The following is a 25,001-nucleotide window of genomic DNA, read 5'->3' as shown; positions in this document are numbered from 1 at the left end:
TTCCACTCATACCTGCTTCGCTGCAAGGGAATCTGAAAAGTGAAACCTGGAGCTGTAGAACTGTATCTTATGGAAGGACAGAACTGATTTAGATGGACAGCTAGCCATCTCTGCCACATACCAATGCCCAAAAATTATCATATCGCTTGTCACTCTACCATTAATGAAGGCTTTTCGAGACCTTCGACAACCTTTTCTGAGAAATGCAACTGTCCCTGGAAGAGCATGCCTGGACTTACTACCTCCACATCTGTAACACAAGGGAACCACAGACAACACCAATCATTTATCAATTTAGCTAATCAGCCAAACATGAATCCCTTGGTCCCACCCATGGAGAGATCCTGATTAAGAGAGTCTGGGGTAAGGACAAGGATCTGTAGTTTCAGAGAGCTCCCTGAGTGATTCTGATGAGCCAGATTTGGGACCCCCTGGAGTAAAGTCCCTTCTAACTTCAAAAAAAAATAATATAAACCTAACATATATTTACTAGACAGAGAGCTGAAGTGTGGAGAAGAGGGGAAAAAAGGAGAAGAAAGGTGAATCAGGAAGGAGAGTAAACAAACTGCACTCAATAGGGATGTCACACAGGGATTCCAAAACAATCTCTCATGCAAAATGACTCTGAGGAATGTCACTTTTAGCAAACACTGCCTCCACCTCCCACCCTGAAATCCTAGGGTGTTAAACACCACCCATATGGAAAACCAGATTACAGACCCTCAAGATTCTTAATGAAAACCATTTGGTCTCATTTTTTGAAAGACTATAATTCCTACTACCTCTCCTCGAATGATCTAAATTGTCTAAGCTATTTTTAAAAGTAGATTACCACCTTAGTTTAAATTCTAATGGTTTTATAGTTATATGAACTTCTATAACTGTGATTTCTCATTCTAGAATAACTGATCCAATAATACGCATCAAATTCTGGTCCGGAATCCACGATCAGCAGAAATCACAAGTGAATTACACACTTTGAAAGAAGTGGTTTGTTGCTTGCTCTGGGTTTAAAACACAAAGTTTCCACTATCCTTAGTAACTGACAAGCATGCTGGGCTTTGGCTACATTTGATGATTACACTGCTATTATTCCAAATGCATCAAACAATAAATATCTTTTTCCTATTAGGCTTCCTATTACCTTACTTGTTTTTATTTAAAACTTTTTGTGTTTTTGTTTAAAGGGGGGAAAAGCATATAAGAGAAAATAAAAGAGAAATAGGAACATGCAACACATTGAAAAGCACTGGCAATTAAGACTGAGATTATCCAGCTTCAGCAAAATGCATCTGAAACCAGAAGAGCTGAAGTACTTAAAATTTGTTTCAAGAAGCCTATGTTCGGATCTCCAACAAGCACTACATGTGTCTCAAATGCAGACATCCCTGCTATGGAAGGACTCTCCTGGCTGTCAGCTTAGTAAGGGGCTGACTCTGCGGCAAAGTATGACATTACACAATTACAAATGCTTGACAGTTCATGTGGTTTAGACAATTTGAGCACTCTGAATTGAATACCAAACAAAAACAGCAGTGCTATTTGGTTTCATATAATTTGACTTATGGCTTCTGGTACATCTTTTAATTTTTTCTGTATTTGTTAATTTTAAGGAGTGACTGTCATACTACGATGGCTTAAAATAAAGTTTACAATATAACCAATGTTTATCTAAGAAATAGTCCTCAGGGGCTGGCCCCGGGGCCGAGTGGTTAAGTTCGCGCGCTCCGCTGCAGGCGGCCCAGTGTTTTGACGGTTCGAATCCTGGGCTCGGACATGGCACTGCTCGTCAGACCACACTGAGGCAGCGTCCCACATGCCACAACTAGAGGAACCCACAACGAAGAATACACAACTATGTACCGGGGGGCTTTGGGGAGAAAAAGGAAAAAATAAAATCTTTAAAAAAAAAAAAAAAAAAAAGAAATAGTCCTCATAATATGAGATAATTATGATACAAAAAAAATTATCAAAGGCTAGAAAACAATAGGCAAAGGGAGAGTCCCCAAAAGTGCCCTTTTTAGCAACCAAACTGCCTAAGCAAAGAAGTAAGATTTCCCAAATCCTATGGTGTGATCTTACCAATTTCTAATGAACTGGAAGATGCAATCCTTAAAACTAAAAACAAAATGCAATTACTTTTCTGCTTTAGGGACTCAGCATCTGCTAGAATGACAGTCATATACGCTGGTTTAGAAACAAACCTACTAAGATAAAGAAAGCAACTTCAAAAATGCGGGTATATACAGCCTTCCCTCTCCACAGTCTTCCACACTCCCATTCCTATTTTGACTTTCCCTTTTTGTCTCGAAACTCCAACGCTCTCAGGCATAACACTCTTGTCTGGCTGTCTCTCCCTCTGACCAGGTCTGACAGAGTGTTTAGGAGTCAGACAGCCTCTACCGTTTTCACCTCTGTATCCACACACCTTTCCTCCCCTAGGAAACAGGAGGAGTCGTGGTACCAACCCCCATATGCTCACTGTGAGGCTCAATCCTCAGTTAACTGAGGATAAACTCAGTACGTAATGTCCTTAGACCAGTGTTTGGCACCTGGCAAGTGCTCAGCAAGTATTAACCACCATCATCATCAAAAACAATCTTCTGTTTGATATCCCTACTGCTGAAAGGACTTTCAGACCATAATGCTGCAAGAACATATCTTCCCCACCATCACCCCCACCAGATCTTTTTCATACAAACTGAATAGTCCCTGTGTAGACAGACTTCGCAAAAAGACAAGACATAAGTGTATGTTTTTTAAACATTTGGCAGGTACAAAAAATAATTTGAATATGTGCGAGGCACTAAGCATAACATAACAAAACCCTGAGTACAGACCACAGTTTAAGAAAATTAAATTCAGGGGGCCAGCCCCATGACCAAGCAGTTAAAATTCTGCACACTCAGCTTCAGGAGCCTGGGTTCACAGGTTCGCATCCCAGATACAAACCTACTCCACTCATCAGCAATGCTGTGGAGGCATCCCACACACAAAACAGAGGGAGACAGGCAACAGATGTTAGCTCGAGACGAGTCTTCCCCACCAAAAAAAAAAAAAAAAAAAAATTAAATTCCTAATCTTTCAGTTCCGTTTCGGGATCCCTATCACCTTCTCTCTTCTAATAGAGCTACCCACTAATTTGAATGTGTTTGTAATTAATCTGTTTCATTACTTTGCCATATCTGTATTCCTAACAGTATGGACTTTTGCTTTACATGTTTCAAAACTTTAAAAAAGGAAAAACACTATGTGCATTCTTCTGGAAATAGCTTTTTTTCCTCAATATGATATTCCTGACAATAATCCTCAGTGGTGCAGGTGGCTAAAATCCATTCAGTTGCACTCCTATAGGAATACAATTTATCCATTCTCCTCTGATGGACACTGCTTCCAGTTTTTGCCTTTTACAAACAGTGCAACTGTGAGCATTCTTGTCATGTCCTCAGGCACTCACATACATGCGTTTCTCTGGGGCAGCAGTTTGCCAATTTTAGCATGCATTAAACCACCTGAACGGCTTGTTAAGACTGAAAGCTGGCTCATCCCCAAAGCTTCTGATTCAATAGGTCTAGGGTGGAGCCCCCAATTCTGCATTTATAGTAAGTTCCTGTGAGATGCTGAAAACACAATTTAGAAGCACTGCTCCAGGATAAAGACCCAGGAGTAGAATCACTGGGTCAAAGTGTACATCCATCTTTAACTTTACTAGGTAATCCCAAAGTTATGGTACCAATTTGCAATCCCACCAGTTGTGTGTAAGCATTCCAGTTATTTCCGACCTTCCTAAACAGCAGACATTGTCAGATTTTTACACTGTTGCCAACCCAATGTTATGAAACTATACACCACGTTGGTCCTAAACTGCCTTTCCCTCATTACTAATGAAGTCGAGAATCTCTGCATGCAGGTTTCCTCTTCTGTGAGATGCCTACTTGGGTCATAGGCCCATTTTTCTATTGTTCTTACTGATTTGTCACTGTTTACCTTTCTAGATACAATCCTTTCTCAATAATACGTACTGAAAATATCTATTCTCACTTGTGACTTGTCTGTTCACTTTCTTGATGGTTTCTTTTCATAACCACAAGCTGTCAAATTAATGCTGTCAAAGCGGTCAATCTTTGCCTTTATGGTCTACACCTTCTGTGATCTGTTTAAGCAGCTCTTCCTTGTATTAGAGTCACACAATTACTGTCCTACATTGTCTTCCAAAAATTTCATAGTTTTGCCTTCTGTATTTAAGCCTTTAATTCACCTGTAGTTGATTTTTCTGAATGATATGAATTAGAAATGTATCCCACTCTCAAGAAGTTTCCTATTGGCTAAGGCCCACAGATATGACCAACTATAACTTCAGAGAGGATAATGATTCCTGTTAACCCCTACCTTATTGAGGTTTATTCTGCTCTCTCATCGAGGCAAACCAAAAACTGGATAATTTCAATACGGAAAACTTGGAGGGTTATTAGCAAATTAGTCAGACTATGATCCCCACCCCACCATACTCCAGGAAGAATCCTTAAAAATACCACAAAAAAAAAAAAAGAGGCCAGCCCTGTGGCCAAGTGGTTAAGTTTACACACTCGGCTTCAGCAGCCCCAGCTTTTGCCAGTTCGGATCCTGGCTGCAGGCAGGGCCATGGCACCACTCATCAGGCCATGCTGAGGCAGCGTCCCACAGAGCACAACCAGGAAGGCCTACAAGTACAATACACAGCTATGCACTGGGGACCTTTGGGGAGAAGAAGAAGAAAAACAAAGGTGCAAATCGTTAACACACAAAAAAATTGTTTTAACTCTAAATTTAGTCTTATTCTAAAAAACTGAAAGTTGAGCATTGGGGAAAGTGTGGCAAAATGAGCATTCTCAACAGTACTGGCTGGAATATAAATCTATACAAACTTTCTAGAGGGTTATTTGCAATATATCAAAAGCCTTAAAATACATATCTTCTTTGAGCTATCAGTGACTCTTTACAGAACTTATCTTAAGGAAACAACTGAACAAAATACATATTTAGGAATATTCACCATGGAACTCTTTATAATAGAAAAAATTGGAAACAACCTAATCTCCAACAACGCAGGATGGGTTACAGACGAAGCCGCTGCAGCACATCCATATACGGTCATGCGCCATCTAAGGACGTTTCAGTCAACAGTAGATCACGTAGATGATGGCGATCCCATGAGATTAGTACCACAGAGCCTACATGTGTAGGAGGCTATGATAGAAGAAAATTTTATATATTGAGGTGTATGGGGAAGCCGTTCTGGTTTAAATGCGATTTGGACTAAATTTTATTTAAACCAAAGAAGCCTGACTTACAGCCTGTCAAATGTTCGTTGTATATTGTCCCAAAATAAAGAATGTACTCTTTTTTTTTCAATATTTCTTTTTCTGCGCTATCTCCCCAACCCCCCCCGTACACAGTTGTATATCTTAGTTCCAGTCCCTTCTAGTTGTGGGATGTGGGACGCCGCCTCAACGTGGCCTGATGAGCGGTGCCATGTCCGCGCCCAGGATCCGAACCCTGGGCCGCCGCAGCGGAGTGCGCGAACTTAGCCACTCAGCCACAGAGCCGGCCCCAGAATGTACTCTTTGAAGGTAAGAACCAATGCCTCTCTTCTTATGACACCAGTACTTTTTGAAGGTAAGTGTCCTTTCCCATGACACTGGGGTCATGCTGACCCACTGTGTATGTACTAATCTATAACAAAGTATCTCCTTGAACCCTTGAAAGAATGTACCCCTGTCACACTTGATGTATGTCTGTTTGGAAATGGTATACAATGGTGCTGAAAAATCACTCTTCTTCACAGCACTTACGAAGGCTGCACTCCCTCCCAGGCTGCAGTCCTCAGCTTGGCTCGAATAAAACTCCCCGCTGTAGAATGATTATTGATTATTCGTGTCAACAGCTCGACCATCTAGGTTTGTGAAAGTACACTTTATGATGTTTGCACAATGATAAAATCACTTACTGACACATTTCTCAGAACGTATCCCCATTGTTAAGCAAGGCATGACTATAGTGGAATACTATGATGATTACATAGCTGTGTTAATGTGGAAAGATGTTTCCAATAGTCTGGTAATTTCTAAAACCAGTTAACAAGATGCACATATGATATTCTTTTATTCTCAAATATTTATGGAGTGCCTTGTGTATGCCAAGCACCAAGCAAGTGACTGGTAAACAAAAAGAGATCTGTTCCCTGCTTCTAAGGAGCTTACGAGCTTTGGAGGGGGATGACGGGGAGGGAGACAGGCCACATACATATCTTCCAACTGACTCCTGTTGGGATATTAAAGGGATATACAGTTTGAAAATAGAGACAATTTATATGTGTCTATGTATCTATGTAATCTCCAGCACTTCATCAGCATAGTCTACAAAGAGAACACACACACTCAGCTGTATGGACTAGGAAGTGGGTCAACAAGAGGATACTTGGAGCAACTGCCTTGTGATGAACTGAAGCACACAAATCTTCTACAAAAATGCTCTAGGGAGAATCTGAAGAAACGCAATGTAGTTATGGAAAGTCATCCACTGGAAGACAGATGCGAGACAGATCGCAGAACCACAGAAAAAGAATTGGAACAAAGAGCTTCCGCTGTTGACAATTCAAGACTAAGACTGACCAAGATCAGGTACAAGTTCTTGAACAAATAACTGTTCTTCTAGAAGTCTACAGCTTTACCCTTCCCTACTACGTTCGGATCTAACAAATAATAATGAAGCCTCCAAGATAAGAAAGATCTCATCATTAGGGTCAGGCTCAAAGGATTCTGACATTCTATATTCATTTCATTTAAACATCTGCACTACAATCAGTAAACTTACGAGAGTCATTAATTACAAAGGGAAAATTTTTTTCTTTAGAGCACAGAAACATGTCAGACACCTCAACCAAGAGATCAAAAGTTAACATTCACCAGCGATAAGACCTATCTACATCACACATGTGCCAATATGATGCACTGAGAAGGGAACAACCTCACCACTGTGGTATTCTTGTCAAAAATGCTTAACCCTCAATTTAATCATAAAAGAACACCAGATAAATCCAAACTGAGGGACATTCTGCAAAATACCTGACCGGTACTCTGGAAAAGTACCAAGGTCACGAAAGATAAAAAACTGTCATAAATTGGAAGAGACCAAGGAGACACCATAACTAAATGCAGTGTGGGCTACTGGACTGGATCCTCGACCAGAAAAAAGATATCAGGGGTGAAACCCGAATAAAGACTTTAGATTAACTGTATCAACTGCCTGGTTTCAATAACCGCACTATGGTTACATAAGATGCTAACAAAGGGACGCTGGGTCTAAGGTATATAGGAATTCTCTGCGCTATTTTTGCCATTTTTTTCTACTTCTATAATCATTTCAAAGTAAAAAGTTTGTAAAAATAATTTCAGATGAATGATAAAGAGATATGGGGGATCACTCAATAACTCTTACATAAAATATGCTACCTCCTCGGGGCTGGCCCTGTGGCTGAGCGGTTAAGTTCCTGCGCTCCACTGCAGGTGGCCCAGTGTTTCGTTGCTTCGAATCCTGGGCGTGGACATGGCACTGCTCACCAAACCACGCTGAGGTGGTGTCCCACATGCCACAACTAGAAGGACCTACAATGAAGAATCTACAACTATGTCCTGGGGGGCTTTGGGGAGAAAAAGGAAAAAAAAAATATGCTACCTCCTCCAATAATTGTGCTAAAAAAAGCCCAAGAATTGCAAATAAGGCATAAACAAGAATAATCTGTAAGTATTCACTAAAAACCTGTGATTGGGATAATCTAGAGAGCCGACTAACTTTCCTAGGGCACTGAAGTCTCTCCAGATAAATAATCTACCTCATTTTCCCTATTAATCTTTTTTAATTCAATTCAACTTATATTTATTTAACATCTACTATGGGCATGGAACTGTGCTGGGGCCTGATAAGATTTTGATACATTAAGAACATTTCAGTACACAAAATGAGAAAGAAAAACATAGAGTAACAAAACTGGAAGGAACTTTTCACTCCCATACAATCTAGCAATCAATACCGGCACCCTTTTTAGTGTGATTGCTGCTAGGAGCTCAAGTGTATCCCCTTTGCATAAGCGGTTCTGACCTCTACAATTATCTCCAAAAATTATCCCTGAAGATGCCAAAATGACTCTAAAACATACTCCATTTCTAGTACATTTTTCCTTCTAATCATTATGTTGTTGGTGCATTACAGTACACAACACAAAATTAAAGAACTTGATTCTCTGAACGTCAAGGAAGGGTCAAGCTGGTATAAACCCACAGACGTTTACTTACTAGCCTCTTAGAAGAGGTCAAAGGCAACATCACATAAGGCCGGGGTTCTCAAAGTGTGCCCTCAGAGTCAGCAGCTTTAACATCACCCAGGAACTTGTCAGAAATGCAAATTCTCAGTCCCAGTCCAGACCCGCTGATTCAGAGACCCAGCCCAGCATCTGCGTTTTCACAAGCCCCCCTAGCTGACTCTGATGCACCATCAGTTTGAGAACCACTGATGGAACAGCAGAAAGACTGGCCCCGTGAATCTGGAGGCCTGATTCCAATCCTTGCTCTGCCACTCACCTCTACAATGCATTAGCCGCTCAGCTTCTGTGGGGCTCAGCCTCCTGATCAGTGAGGGAACTGCAATAGCTCACTACCACAGTCCTTACACCCTAATTTGATAACCATGAAAGCATTCATTTGTATAAGGCCTAAAAGTGAAAACACCACTGCAGTATTTCACCACGTATTTCTCTCTTTCATCCAAATGAAACAATTAAAATTTCTTCTTGGCATCCACCAGCCTCTGAATCAGACTTAACGTATCTACAATAATTTCTTCTGATTTTAAATAAAATTGTGTTTACTACTTTGCTGTAGCAAAAGCCATATAAATGCTAATTTTACAGTTTCCTATTTAGTTCTCTATCAAGCCTATTTTGGAGCAATTCCTCATAATAACAAAAATTCCAAGAAACCCACCTACTACAGACTAAATTGTGCACCCCGCCCCCCCTACACAGACACACACAATTTTGATGCCGAAGCCCTAATCACCAATGTGATGGTAGTTGGAAATGAGGTCTTTGAGAGGTACTTAGGTTTACATGAGGTCAGAACGGTAGGGTCTCCAAGACGGGATCAGCGTCTTTAGAAGAAGAGGAAGAGAGACCAGAGTTCTCTCTCCATCGCTGCCATGTGAAGACACAGCAAGAAGGTGGCTGGCTGTAAGCAAGGAAGAGCCCTCACCAGGAATCAGCACCTTGATCTTGGACTTAACCTCCAGAACTGGGAGAAGTAAATGACGGTTGTTTCAGCCACCTGGGGTTATGGTGTTTTCCTAGAGCAGCCCACAACGACCAACACACTCACTCAAAATACGCCTCTGCTGTGGGCACAGTTCAGAAGAACTGTGCTCCAACCTCGCATAAAGAATGTGTGTGATCAGACCACTGAAGTACTCAGCAACTATGAAAGAGAAAGAATTTTAAAACGTACAGATCTAGATACTTCCATTACTAAGAAACACAGCTTAATTTCATCTCCTAGTCATGGATTTATAAACCGCGATTCTTCTCACAGCCTGTGGAAACTATGACAAAAACCTCTCAGAGGAGATGTGAGAAAGACGGACAGAGGAGAATCAAATAAGAAGAGTCCGCTTTATAAAGGTTAGAGAGTTCTCTTCGAACACAAACCTAGGTAGCATGAATGTGGGCAGAAATGTCCCATCAATCAAGTGAATACCCACTAATCCTTGAGACCTAACTCAAATGCTGTATCCTGCAAGCTCGCGCCACTCCTTCCCAGGCAGTCAGACATAAATTACTCTGTGCTCCCCTCTCTCCACTTCAGCACTGAGCAAAAGGCACTATACTTGTTTATGGATCTGTCTCTTCCACCAGACCTTGAAATCATCTAGGGCAGCGTGTTACTCTCTCCAGCACCTAGAATGGTGACTGGCATGAAGCAGTTTGCTCAAGTGGAGCCACTCTGCTTTGCTGAATACAAGTGGAACTCTCTGTGCTATCTCACAGCTTTTCTGTAAATCTGAGATTATTCCAAAATAAACAGGTTTTTTAAAAAAGGCACCAGGAGCCACTGTATTATCAGTAATAATCACACCTGCCTTACATGTCACGCAAGAAGACACCAGCTACTAGAGAGCCTTGCCTCAGTGTTTTTCACACGTGCCAGCAGGAGTCAGTAACCTTACATGTAGCAAACTTGAAAAACAATGAGTCACAAACACTTGAGACGCTAATCCTGATCTTAACTTTCGTCAAACTGTTTAACTTTAGTCTCAGTTTGTGAAAAGGGAATAGTAATTCCGACCCTACACGGCTGCCGTGCTACATGAAGTCTACAGAGTATACATCAAATGAGCTGTCCTAACGATGTTCTAATCAATACGTGTTAGTGACTTTCCCCAGGCAGTGTTGCATCTGGACTAACGCTTCACCGCAAACCAGGTGCATACTGTAACTAGTTCCACCGGCACGGACTGTAAAGTCCCGACACAATCACCATTCGGGCTATGATTACCTAGAAAATAATCCTACATATGTGTCCACAGATGCCAACCCTGCCAAGATGTCCTAGTCCAGAACCCCCCCACCCCAATAAACAGGCTATTCAAGACTCAACGCAACCGCAGGGGTCAGCAGCTCCTGGCACCCACCTCCCCCCGACTAAGCTCCAGAAAGCGGGCACGCACCCTCAGGCCGTGCTCGCCCACTAGGAAGAGGTGGGTATCTCCAGGGACGATCCCGCTGCTGCCAACAGCGACGTGCGGCAGCCTGGGGTCTCCCGCTAGTTGCTGAGAGCAGCGGGACCCTGAGTGGCCAGGACCGTCCACTTCCAGGCGTGGTGCTCTCGGGCACCAGCATCCTCAACCGAAGGAGGCGCGGGTGGCAGCAGCGCATCGGGGCGCTGGGGAAAACAGGGAGTGGGCGGGCAGCCACGGACACCACCGCCCGGACTAGAAACCGACACCGGGCAGCTCCCCGCCTGGGCGCCCGCGTTCCAGTCGGAGAAGCCAGGCGGTCGGAAGCGCCCCGACTGCGTGCAGGGGTGCGTGGGGCGCCCGGGGCGCCGCTCCCGCGCCGAGAGCCCGGGCCCGCGGGGAAACGGAGGCCCGCCGGGTCCCCGGGAGCACGGCTCGCGGAGCGAGCAGGTGACGGCGAGGGCAGGGCGGCTGCGACGCCGCGCGGGCGGCGGGCGGGCGTCGGGCGAGTCTGGGCGGCGTCCGGAGGGACCGGCGAGCGGGGAGGGGCGGAGGCGGCGGGAGGAGGGGGGAGGAAGAGCGAAGGGCCCTAGCGGGACTCCCGGCGCCCAGCTGCCCGGCCCGAGCCCTCAAGCCACCGCCCCCAGGCCCCGCGCAGACGCTGCACGGTCCCCGCCTCCAAACCTCCCCCCCGGCCCGACCAGAGAATAACTTACCCGTTTGCCGACGGAATCGCTCCTGCTGGCCCCTCGGACTGACTCCTCCGGCTCGTCGTCTTCCGGAGATGAAACCGGAAGCCCACCCCTCCCCAAGAGGAAAACGGAAAGCCGAAGGAGTCAATCTAAGGAAGGGGAGACGCGCGTCAGGCTGAGAGGCTGGCGGCGTCTGACCGGGAAGGCCACCTGGCGCTTCCAGCGGCTCCCCGAGCGGGTAACCCCCGGGCGATGCCGCCTCCTCCCTCTCCATCCCTGGAGTCATCACTGGGTGGTCATCTTTATCCATGTGCATATGCTTCTTTGGTAAAATTTTTTAAAGCAAATACTTAAATTTCTCTATCCCCAACCTCTTTGTCTTCTTATTACTAGTTAATTGGTCTTGTGGCTAATAACTGGGCGGATTTCTGTCACCCCTCTGAATGTAATCTGTCTGGAAAATACTTCCTATCTGGCTCCCAAACCACAGCAAGACCCAGGTAGCCACATGGCTTGGGTTTGGGTAGAAAACGTGGACCCATCAATGAGAGCTGGGGAGACCCATCATGACCCGGGGAGGCAGAAAACCACGGCTCTGGACTCAGGCATCCCAGGGTTGGAATCTCCTAGATTCAATGACCTCATTCGTCCTCCTCCTCTCCTCACCTGGTGGCAGCTGAATAATTGACCAAGACACTGCAGGTCTCAGAGATTCAGCAGGAATGAAGATCAGCAAATACATCTTCTTATTTGGTGACTTGGTAAAACTGATGTTCCCTTGCTCAGAAATGGTTCTATTTTACAACCAACTTTTGTTAATTGACTACTATGAACACCCTTGTTAAAATATAAATTGGCGTCAGAAACCTCGTGTACAGTTAGTCCTTGGGACCTCTGCCAAATACATCAGGTAGGTCCACGGAATCTGAAAACCTCACAAGATTCAACCAAATCTGGCGAGCATGGACTGTGCTTAAATAGTAAAGAGTACCAAACACCTGCGAATATTTAACCAAGAGGACTTGATGTTGTCCAGCACCAGAGAAGAAGTGGCTCCTTATGGATGCCTCAGCGAGGCTGAGGCCACAGGTGGGTCCCGTTTCTGTGACAAGAGGCAGGGTAAGCTGGCCCCATGATCCAGCCGTTTTAGACATGACGCAGCAAGCTTTAAAACTGACATTTCAAGCACCCACAAAGAGATGGAATGTGTGGCACTTTGTTTTTATTTGGAATCATAAGAGAAACATTTTTAATAAACCCTTAACTTCTTCTCCATTAATGCTATTTAAATAGTGAATTCATAAAGACTAAAGTGATTTGTTTACTTATACTTAGCTGTAGAAAAATTACATGCTTTTGTTTATTTGTTTACACCATCCAATCCAATCGAGCCAAACAAGCTGGTCGACTGAAATGACTGATGAATGCAACCTGAGCTGACAGCTTCAAATTTGGGATGTGTTACTGATGTCAGGTTGATCAGTTCTCTGTCTAAAATTGATGCTATTTAAAGCTTTGAACTATTTAGATGTAGTCACTGAGTAAAATTCCAACGGGGTGAGAGAAATTCCATCAGGGCTGATTCTGCTGTGGTGAATTTCCATGTGCGCAGGTGTCAGAGGGAGAGTGGCCTCTACCGATGGGGTAGTGAGACAGAACAGGATGCAGGAGGGGCGGTGGGCTGGCGTCACTCACAGCAAAGGTAAAGAGGCTTAGAATAAAGATAGACGCATCTTCTCACAAGGAATCGCAAATGGCATAAGAGTGTGAATATTGGTCATTTCTGTTTCAAAACTTTTCAAGAAAGGAAAAAGTGAAGGGGAGGCAAGAAGTTAATATGTATCACGCTTCAATAACTCATCTGAAAATGAACCCCCAGGGAAATCATGGTAGTCGGTGGGGTAGACCAATGTTTTTATTAACAATATAAAAGGAATGTGTGGTGAAAGCAACGGTGACATAAGTACTGACAGTCAGTGGATGAATGATTATGTGTCCTGAGCACCTCAGGACACAGCAAACTAGAGCAATTCCACCAATCAAATGGCAAGAGAAGTCTAATCGAAGAACCATCCTTGTGCTGGAAGGGCAGAATGAGTCCAGTCCGGGGACTACTGCGGCCAGACTTGGGGAAATCAAGTTGTTGAAGGTAGCTGTGACTTTAGAGAGGTGTGCAACAGAGACATTAAGCCATTTCCGGTGTCTCTACCTTTAAAATAGTTTATTACTGGTCCAAATGTCCAAAGACGTATTAAAGAGGGAAAATATTATTTACTGGACAGAAATTCTCTGGATATTTAGATTCTATTGCTGTCCAGGGATGTGAGAGAGGGGATATGTCAGGAGCTCAGATGTAAGCTGGAAGGTTCCCGTCATTGTTAATGCAGCTTAGCCATCTCTAGGAAAAAGGCAGCAAATAATTGGGATCCCTCTATGTAGTTCCACCTAACAAAAGAAGAAATAAAGAGAAACTGTTATTTCCATTCAAATAATGGAGGAAAAGTAGTCTACAATTTAAACAGGAAGATTTGATGACATAAATTCAATCTACAATACGCAGCATGTCGGAAGGTTACTGATGTGGACACCCTGTGGTTTGCACACTGAGAGATCAGCCCCCTCAAGAACCTGCTCACTGTTGATTTTCTCCTTCTGCGCGTGCTCTCCATCGTCCACAGTGCCCAGCGGGAGCATCAGCACACTCTTTTGGATGACATCCTGGAATATATTGGCAATTGGTATGGTTGATCCATCCCGGATCATATCTGGTTCTGTTCCAAACACTGAAACACAGGAAAAGAAGGCATTGAATAAATTAATGAGAAGACTACCCCCAGTGATCTCCGCAAATGTCGTGTTCACTTTATCTTTCTTTCTTTTTTTTTTTTTTCCCACCATGAAATTTGGTGGCTGGGATAAGTAAGCGTCTTGATATCATGCAATTTATATTCTAAAATAGTCAATAGAGTCAAGAAGAAAACTGTGGTTGCCTTACTTACTATTATCTACTTTTAAAAAATATTTTTAAATAATATTTTAAACTAACGTTAGCCTTACAGAAAAGTTGCAAAAGTAGTACAGAGAGAGTTCTCATATATTCCTTACTCTGCTTCCCCTAATGTTAACATCTTACATAACTATTGTACAATTATCAAGAATAGGAAATTAACATTGGATAATATTATTAACTAGACTCAGACTTTATTTGAATTTCACTCTTTCCCTTCTGCTGTACCAGGATCCAATGCAGAATCCCACACTGCATTTTGTCATTGCTCCTTAGTCTCCTCTTGTCTGTGACTGTTTCTCAGTCTTCCCTTGTCTTTCATGACCTTGACCCTGCTGAAGAGTACTGATCAGTTGTTTTGTAAAATGTCCCTCAGTTTGGGTTTATCTGACGTTTTTTCACGATTGGAAGAGGTCACGTGTTTTTGGCCAGAGTACCACAAGAAGATGTACCTACCTACTTTTATGGTTGCTTCACGAATTAAGTATTAGAAACACTACTATTAAATATTAGGAACACATTTCTTTGGTGTTTTGTAACCAACATATGAATAAATCGCTGTACTCAACTTTCACCTGAATGTTGCAGTGTTTGTACTCAACTTTCAAGGTATCCCAGGAAACAGTTTTAATGGATATCCTGGGGTTTAGAAAGAGATGAGTTGAAACCTTCTAGGCTATAGGGAAAGTTGCCAGAGATGGAGTGGGAATGAAAAATAAATGAAGACACAAAAGAGAACATGCCGTGTCTTCTGGATCCACAGAGCAAGGTGTGAATGTGAATAAAGATGATGTACGCTCGTGCATTGCTTAATGACAGGATACATTCTGAGAAATGCATCGTTAGGTGATTTAATTGTTAGATGGTTTAATTGTTGTGTACTCACACAAACCTAGGTGGTATAGCCTACCACACGCCTAGGTGATATGGTGCTAATCTTATGGGACCACTGTCATACATGCAGTCCGTTGTTGACGAAAAACTCATTATGTGGCAGACGACTGTCCTTTGTTGGCAGGACTGGTTTAGCACACAGACAGACAAAAAGGTGCCTTATGCATTCCTGCATTTTCCTGTACTTCGTGTCTTTACTGTTGAATTTGACATTTCAATGACACATCTCTCTTCAGCTGGCATTCCATTTAACTTCCTAACTCTTCTTCCTCTTTTCTTCACCCCCAAAGTTTACTGGTAAAATACTGCTACAATTGAGGGCAGTGGGGATGATTGTGTAGAGAAGTAGGGCTCTCGGTGTTGGACTTGTCCTCTAATTTTTGATGTCTGTGTCCCTTGTACTCATAGACGCAGAGAGTTAGTGCTCCAAGGAGGTCTGGAGGCCATTAAACCCAGACCTCTGTGACCGGGAAGAGCAAGTCCCCACAGGGCAGCGCGGTGCCAGCTTGCTCGCTCCACCACAGTTTAGCTTCTTCATTTTTAACCCCAGAGGACTTCCTTTACTTTCGTGCAAGTTCAGCTGTGCTTTTAAAAGTTTTTATGTATCGGCCAATATTTCCATGAGTTTTGCAGAAGGAGGGTTGGGAGGTTTCCAAGTCCATCATTTTCCCCCAAATTCAGGTCTCCAGAACGTGAGTTTGAACCCCGGCTTTGCTACTTCTAGCTGAGTGCCCTCCAGCAAATTATTTAATCTCCTCGCGCCTTAATCTGCACCCCGGGGAAGGCTGTTGGGAGGATTCATGAGACAGTGTGTGTAAAGAGCCCTGAACCACACCGTTTACCATCAGTAATGCGGCCCATATAAAAGGAGAGTCCACAGTGAAGTTTTAAAAGTGTCTGCTTTATCTACAGCCCTACGGGGTACCACCCCTTGTTCCCAGTGTAGACCAGCAATCAAAATAGCATAAGTCTAACCTGTTTTGATGGCTCTTTTTGCTGCAAGATACTGATTATCTTTAACGTTTGCGATCCGTGGGTGTAGTCCTAGTGCCATAGAAACAACCATCTGGTTGGAACGATTTCTTTTGGAAAATATATATTCAAGATGCTGCTTTACCTAAAGGTAACATTTTCAGTTGTAAGAGAAAATTTTGAGTAGCTCTCATAGCCTTGTATCAAGAAACTGATTGGAATCCCAAGCTGACGCATTCAAGCGTTCTGATTTTCCCTCAGCTCTTCCACAGGGAGGACGCGGAGTGAGCCGGGTCTCCAGGACGGAGAGCTGCGCCCAGTGTGAGGAATGCTTGCTCTCACTCCCACCCCTCCCGAGACCCTCCAATCCCCCCTCCTGTCCCCACCCCTCCCCGACCACAGTGTCTCACTGTTAATGTCGGCTTATTATGAATTTGGGTAATTATGAAACCTTGAATGATATTGTGGGTCATACAAATATGATGAATGTTTGAGGTAATTATGAAACACAATACAAGTAGAACTTCTCAGTTTGAATATCCCTCTTTTTGGACTCATCAGTATCTTAAGGAATATTTTGGGAACATTACACACTTGGAAATTTCCAAAAAGTGGGAGCAATTTCACGCTAAGCTGTGAAGGAGGCTCATTGACAGCATCTTTCTCTCTCCCCTGGGCTCCATTCCGGTTGCCATTATGGAGATCCACCAGAGAAAAACTCCATACTCTGAAATATTCATCCCTTCGACAAACATTTAAGGCACACCTGTCACGTGGCAGGAACTGTTCTAGGTGCTGGGACATAGCTGTGAGCAAGACGAAGACCATCCTGCGCTCATGTAAAGTGTGTGCTGTGAGGAGGAGGAACAGTCCATCCAGAAAGGGAAGGAGGAAGGAAGATGGAAACAAAAAAACGGAGGGACGCAGAGGGGAAGGAGGATCTTTGAGAATGTAATTAGCGCTAAGACGACGATAAAAGCGGACAGTGGATGGAGAGAGGGCGCCGAGGTATTCCTTGAGCTCCCTTCCTCAGAGTCTACCTTCTGTGCAACTTGAGGTGCACTGATGATAGGTCGATACTTCAGACACACACCTCCTTCCAGACACAAACGTTTTCATTAAGGTGGCTGCTTTCAGGGGGTTGATTTCAGACATCATGGACAAACTAACGCTGGGGGTAAAGATTTTCCGGCTCAGTCCAGCCGTAGACAAGTAGCTTCTCCGTCTGTGTGTAAAACCCATCTTGCCTTTTTATGCACCATTTAGTTTTCAAAAATTTCCCATCACTCCAACTCCAAATGGTTATTTGTCTGATGACTGTAATTGCATATAATTGAGGAAAGAGATTTTTACTGAACAAAAATCCTATTGGTTTCTTGACATTTGTTCCAGTCCCTTCTGTATTGGAAAAAAGTGATACTTCAATGCTAACAACTGAGTTGCTCACTACTGTGTGGCATGTGGCTCTCAGGAACGGCGCTGCTGGACAGAAGAACAATGCACGTTTGTTACCTGTGTTTCCACCACGGACATATTCATGTGAGGGACTAGACGGATTGAAAATTTTCCTACAACTCGGCCAGCTATGACTGTTTTAGCTCCAGGCTCCTCAAAGGCGCCCTCAATCCCGTGAATAGAAAGAGATGGGTACCTCCATAGGTGCATTAGAATTTCCTCCTAAATTGAAATAAAAGTATTTTATTGTATGAAAGAATGTTTAATTAAAACTCAGTTGAATTGTATTGCTTGCATCACCAATTTCTGTACATCTGTGACACGGTTAATGGCAAGTTAATTATCGCCTCACTTAGATATGTCTGGACAAACAGTACAAGTGGACTTTCCCCTCAGGACACGAGATCTCTGCTGCCTTCGCCTGCCCAAGCCACTCCCATTGGCGAGGGCCCCTCGTCGCTGAAGTTTGCAGTTACTAGATGGCAAAGGGGCCCTTTCAGAAACTTGGGTTCAGTTATAAATTTCTATCCCAGTCATTGCAATGATAATTTGTGTGCTAAATGTATTTTATTTTTCAGAAGGCTTCAAAGAACTCTGCAGATGTTTGAGCCAGTTTTCAATCTTGCTATGGCCGCTGTAGAGCTAGTCTGAGGAAGAGCTACGCTTCATGATAATAAACTCTATCACTCTCTTCTGCATGCTTCTCCCTCTCTTGGCTGTTCCCCCAGGAACCAGCCATAGCTAGCAAACACCCTAGCAGGCAAGCGTTTTAAAAAGGAGGAGGAGGAGGAGGAGAAGGGAAAAGGAAAAAATCTAAATTTGCCAGTAACGCTTTCGGCTTTGGGTCTGCTTATTACACCAAGGCAGCAGTGACGTAGCAGTCTACAGATTAGCCCCTAAGTCTCTTGGTTTTGTCTAGAAAAATGAACAATTAGGGTCATGGAGCTGGAATAACCTCAGACTATTCTCAATCTTTAAACAATTAGGGAGCCCAGCTCACCGGCTGCAGGCCGGCTTGGGATTGAGTCCAGAAAACTGATTTGGAAAAACGCATCTGTGAAATGAGCAATTGCTCCACGGTTAGGTGCCTGAGTCCGGTGCCAGTGGGACCCCAGATAAAGGTCTGCTTGATCTAGACCACAGGGAAGTGGCCTTGAAAGTGAAAGTCCCCCCTGGAATTAACATCTGCTTTCAGTTCTAAGATGTGCAGATAAACAGGACACGGTAAATTAAGCCTTGGGAAAATATTTGTTACCATCATTCTTTGTTCAGATTATCCATCAGCTTGTGATCATACCTTGGTGTCAAACAGAAATTTCTTAACCTGGCTGCTATTCCGGTATTCTTCTAGGTCCAGGTCAATGGCTTCGTACATTTTTTTTTTTTCCTCTTCAGTAAGAGGAGCCACGTGGTCATAGATTCCAGGGACCAGAATATGACCCGATGAGTCTACAAGGCTACCTACAAGATACACCCAGGAAACAAAGCCACATGGAGTCACCAGTATGCTGATGTTCTGGCCCTGGAGCAGGATCATGGGGGACTCTCCTGGGCTTGCAGCAGACCTTGTGACCGGCCCTGGTGCCCACAGCAGAGCCACTGACAACAACTCACATCCCAGAGGTGATGGTCAGAAGAAAGAGCTGGTCACCAGGCAAACTCAGCCTGAGTTGGACCCGCGTGAATGTCCACCTTGTCAATGGAGGGATGAAAACACACGGCTCTGCAGTAAATTCCATTGGGTATGACTTACCTGCATTATATGCCAGTTCTCAACTCCACCTTTATATCATAAACAAGCTTCTTTTTTTAAATTTTATCTTATCCTGAGTTAAAAAGTAACACGTTCATTATTAAGAAACTTTTTTTTTGAGGAAGATTAGCCCTGAGCTAACTACTGCCAATCCTCCTCTTTTTGCTGAGGAAGACTGGCTCTGAGCTAACATCCGTGCCTATCGTCCTCTACTTTATACGTGGGATGCCTACCACAGCATGGCTTTTGCCAAGCGGTGCCATGTCCGCACCTGGGATCCAAACCAGCAAACCCCAGGCTGCCGAGAAGCAGAACGTGCAAACTTAACCACTGCGCCACTGGGCCGGCCCCCAAAATTTTCAATATATATGTTTTTATATATATATATATATATATATATATATATACACATACCTGAGAAACTGAAAACCATCATTCCTTCTCAATGTTTCTCCTCCTACATACACCATAATAATATAATAAATACTCATCTTTAATCAAAAGCATAATATCCCTGAGGTCTAGTCTATGAGATATACATCATGACCACAAAAGCCTCCACAGTGAATAAGAAGATACTCAAATCTGTTCTTTATGAAAGAGTTTTGGACCAAGAGGAATGGGGGAAAATCATCAGTGACTATCTATAAAAGAAACAGAAGTCAAGATTTAGCAAACACTGCTCAATATCTTGAGAAAGTACTTATCAAAGATACAATGCAACTAGCAAGTAGACGAACAGAAATGACAGGAAAATGTCTCCAGGGCAGCCAACTTAATCCCCATTCAAGTAAAGACACTTCATAAAGATACGCTTCATATTCTTGATGGGACAGTCTTTCTTGACAATATCAGAAAATTACTGCGAAGCACTGTACTTTCAAATCTTTCTGTTAAAGTCGACAATTACAAAGCACAGAGTTGAAGGCTCTGTGAGGATGGATGCCTTCCACCTAGTGATTGGACACCTGCTGTGTTCTAGGCCCCAGAGGAATGAATACACAGGACAGCGCTGTCTCTGACCACAAAAGGCTAAATATCAAGTGTGACCCGACATGAGCAGACCACCAGGTGGCTGGCTCTGTAGAGACACAATTAAAGCCAAGGTAAACACTCTACCAAAATCTACAGTAGTGGGGACGGCAGTAGTGCGATACCTAACGGGCTTCCCAGCACTCTGAGAATGATCATAGACAGCAAAGCCCTGAGGTCTGAGGGTGTCAAGGCAGCAAAATGTGAAGCAATGTCATCACTGTTCTGGTTTTCAACCACATCCTCCTTGGGCCCCCTCTCCTGGTCCTCCGAGGACTTTGCCCAGACTTGTGTAATCCCACTTTGGGGACAGTACTGCAGATTGTTGTGCATGCATCAGCCTCCCTGCAGGTCCTGAGTTATGGAATTCTCCTCATTTAGCCCAATCAAGCATGTTGTACATTGAGTAAATGACACAAACTCATTAGTAAAATTCAAGTCAAAATAATAAGCTGAGCACTGAGTGATTGGGACTTGCACTGATTGGCAGTCCACCCTCTAGCACCCTCACCAAAATCAAAACAAAACATCAAAGTACCGCCAATAATACAATCACTAAGTCTTCCCTTTAGGGTATGTCCCTCAACTTCTGCTGGCATTCTTGTGTGGAAGAACAGAGCTGCAAAGATGAATAAGAGACAGACCCTGCTCACAAACCAGCCAGAAAGATGCAGGGTAAAGAAATAACTCTGGGTCCACGTGCAAAGAGCTCTAAAGAGGGGCAAACCGTCAGGAGCACAGAGAGCACACAGTGAACCAGCCAAGGAGGAAGCGTCAGGGAAGACGACTGCATCACAGTGGGGCCTCAGAGGTTGAGTAGGAGGCGACAGGCACAGTCTCAGTGGTGAGAAGAGAGATGCATGTCTGAAACATCCAGATTGACAACAACGAAGACCCGAAATACTCTAGCAGCCAGGATGCTCAGTGTCCACTTATGACACTGAGCTGTGACATTTTTCCTGTCAATTTAGCTGGTGTTACCAGACATTACCACAGTGTGTGTTTGTGTATTGGGGGATTCAGATGTCATTAGCAAATTAGGCTGTGATTTGAGCAGCGCGGGCTCTCCACATGTCACTGCACATCTCCCGAAGAACTGCCCGGCCCGCTCCACGGTGTAGGTTTCCACCTCAGACCCTGTTTTCTCAGGACACGGAGCAGCCGTCCCAGCTGCTGGCTCAGGCTGTGCCAGCAGACACACATCCTGACAGGAGAGAAGCGTAATGTCCTCCTTTTCCTTCCCTTTACATCCTACGGTGCCTTGATAATTGATGCATCCTTCCATGCTTCATAAATATTTCAGACCTTCACCGAGCCTTTCGAATCTAAAAACTTCTTACCTTTCCTCTCACTTTCCACCAAGGGGGTCATCTCCTACTATGTTGATGAATTAGATCATTACAAGAAATACTTGAGCTCACTGCCACAAAGTCTACAAATATCCCACCATTCTTAACCATCAATGACTCCTCTCCTGATTCCATTGAAAATTCATCTTGATCCTTGGTTTAGCCTAATTGTCTCCCTTCTTCCTCCTCTCTAGAGAAGTTTTATTATTGAGTCCAAATGTCATATTCTCTACTAGCAACCTCCCCTCCCCTCCCCCATCGAATTCCTTTCACTCATTCAATCTCTTCATTATTGAAACAACAGCCTCTCCTGAACCCATTTCTGTCTAGTTCTCGCCCCATGTCTTCCTTCCCCTTCACAATGAACCTGAAAGATCAGTGTTCATGGAATTACCATCTCCTCACTCCCCCACACTTCAGACTTACTGAATCACCAATGGTCTGTGTATTAATCAATCTTGATAATATCACAGCTATCTCCCCATAATTAAATCCAAAGAGTGTTTCTGCATCTTTCTATTACTTGGAACAAACGCAGAACTGGGCCACGATTGTCTTTTGGAATGATTCCCTGTCCTCGGTTTCTCGACATCTCAGGCTCCTGACTGCCTGTGAACCAGCTCACACTCCCTGGTGTCCTTCACAGGGTCCTTCTCACACAGCACTATTGCGAAAGCTCAGGACTCAATGTGAGCCCTATTCTCTCCATTGACCCTACGTTGTCTCAGTACTCTTGTGCATTTCTTCTATTCTTTGAATGCCTTCCACTGTTATCTCTATGATGACGATGTCTAAAAACCACGTCCAGATCTTATTTCTGAGCTATAATGCTACAGGTGTATGTTATAGGCACCTTAAGCAAACATATTTCCAACGGAAGCTGTTAACTCCCCCTCGCCAACTAGACACCCCTTCACCTCTCGGTCTCCGATCTCGTCTGATGACTACAGTTGACATCCAGGGAGTGATGTTTAACGCAAACTCTCAGAACCACCTGACAGAACAAGCACTGCTGCTGCCAGCACACTGAGCAGTCACCCTTCATCTCCGCCCCAGGATCCACACACGTATTCCTACTCTATACTCCGTTTCAGTTCAAAACGTCAGGTCCTCCGAGATCCCTTTGTTCAAACTGCTGCTGAAGTAAGCCTTCCCTCCCCGCCTGTTGTCTGGTGACTTTCCCTTCAGGCCACTGTGGAACAAATTAGGACATTCTTTTCATTGCATATTGTGTAACCTTTGAAATTGTCTCAAATAATAGTAAAATGATTATAATCACAGTGGATATTTGAGAACTGAGATATGAAAGTAGAGAGCAGAATCCTGATTTTATAAGAACAAATGCATGTTTACCTCTGCAGGGAAAGTTCATCCTCTATCGCACCAAACAGCATCCTCCCAGGGGATGAGACAGTGAAGCACGAGGCCTGTGCTCATTAAAGAACAAGGTTCCTGCCAGGAGGCCAGTAAGTTTGTTTTTCCATTGTTGCACCTCACAGTTAGACGCTTTGCGTGCCCTACGTGAGCAATTCATTTGATTTTTTTTGTTTCTTTTCCAGATTGGCGCCTGAACCAACATCTGTTGCCAATCTTTTTCTTCTTCTTCCCCTTCTTCTTCTCCCCAACCTCCCCTCCCCAGTTCATAGTTGTGTATCCTAGTTGTAGGACCTTCTGGTTGTGCCATGTGGGATGCCCTCTCAGCATGGCCTGATGAGCCGTGCCATGTCCCTGCCCAGGATCCCAACCCTGGGCTGCTGAAGCAGGGCACGGGAACTCCACCACGCTGCCGTGGGGCTGGCCCCCCAACTCATTGAATTTAACATGTGCTCTCTCTCTCTCTCTCTCTCTCTCTGGGTTGTCTTGTTTCAGTTTCGATGGGCTGGGGAGTAAGGTGAACATCCCTGAGGACTCCCCTTGCTGAGTGGACATGTGTGGTCCTGGTGAAAGCCCTCACCCAGTGGGGCTCCTAGAGATGTGACTCAGGGGCACTAATTCCCTTTTGGTGCCTGGCAAACTGGGACTCATCTTCCTCTGTCTGCTATTTGCTCTGTATTATGTCTGCTCCTTTGGAAGACAAAAATTTGTGTCCAAAGGGAAAGTTCCAGAAATGCTTCCAGGGATGATGATGGGACTTTGATTTCCAAGTGAGTATTTCTGGCATCTGATTCAATTCCGTTGTCATTAATCAAAAGCTGGCTCGTTCTGGATTGGTTCCATCCTTTCACAGCGATAGCACCATCTTCTACGGTCATTACCAAAAGTGATCATTTCGTTTGAAAGCTCTTCCCTTAGAAGCCACTGCTGTGTTAGTACTTTATCAAGTTAAAACACTTAATTTTACATGCCTGGGTTTCTGTTTTGGTTTTTTGGTTTTTGAAAGCAGCTGAGCATGTTTGAACTGAAAATGAAAAGTATTTATTATGGAAGTACCCATGCTACCTCATTAGGATAGAAGAGGACATATCATTTCTTTGTTATAAGATGCGAAAATTCAGAAGTTTTCCCTTGATCGGTAAAATTGCCCCTCTCAAGAAAGTTTTTTTTCTTGATGTTCAGTAACTTATTTTGGAGACCCACGGGGTCATGTCCAGTGAGATAGTTCTGTTGGAGTGAGGATAGTGCTGCTACAACCTGTCCTTCATGCCACCTGCGACATGCCCTACTCTGCACCAAAGACCAAGGACGGTCCTTCTGAAGACAGGGCTATGTTTGCATTATGAGTTGAGAGATGCTGCAAAGACCTCCTATGGTTTCCCTTCTACCCTACACTACACAAATAGACACTTAGGCTTTTAAGTCTTGACATTTCATCTCGAGTGTCTGTTAAAACGTGAGTATCTAGGATAGAAAGCGGCTGTCATCCAGAATCTTACCAGGGTTTCCTGCTGGCCACTTTGGAGGACAGAGCAGAGTGACCCACTAGGGGAGGGGCGCATGACTGCCGGGCCTTGGGGAAGAGCTGACCGGAAGCTGACTCACCAAGGACTGTCCATGCTTGTCTTGGTTGGCAGTGACAGCAGCTGAACGCAACTTAAAGGATTTTAATTTGCATGCAGCTTTGCACAACATCTTTCCATCTTACTTCA

The 25,001-nt window shown here is 44.0% G+C and overlaps 1 protein-coding gene and 1 long non-coding RNA gene across 2 annotated transcripts in view; one reads left to right on the top strand and one right to left on the bottom strand.

Annotated features, from left to right (window-relative positions):
• LOC123283962 (large ribosomal subunit protein uL15m-like) overlaps positions 1-11,609 on the bottom strand; it is a 63,869-nt gene extending 52,260 nt beyond the window's left edge. The window contains 1 exon segment of the mRNA XM_070480915.1: positions 11,478-11,609. The gene's annotated coding sequence lies outside the window, so the exon portion shown is untranslated.
• Positions 11,610-12,403: 794 nt separating this feature from the next.
• LOC123283998 (uncharacterized) lies at positions 12,404-23,551 on the top strand. Its single transcript, XR_006524828.2, has 3 exons — positions 12,404-12,542; positions 23,277-23,381; positions 23,475-23,551. It is a non-coding gene; the product is annotated as an uncharacterized lncRNA (long non-coding RNA).
• The last annotated feature ends 1,450 nt before the right edge of the window (positions 23,552-25,001 follow it).

Source organism: Equus asinus, chromosome 12 (assembly GCF_041296235.1).
Source record: "Equus asinus isolate D_3611 breed Donkey chromosome 12, EquAss-T2T_v2, whole genome shotgun sequence".
Lineage (NCBI taxonomy): Eukaryota > Metazoa > Chordata > Mammalia > Perissodactyla > Equidae > Equus > Equus asinus.
The sequence above is the reverse complement of the archived record's forward strand: the minus strand, read 5'-3'. Positions and strand labels throughout refer to the sequence as shown.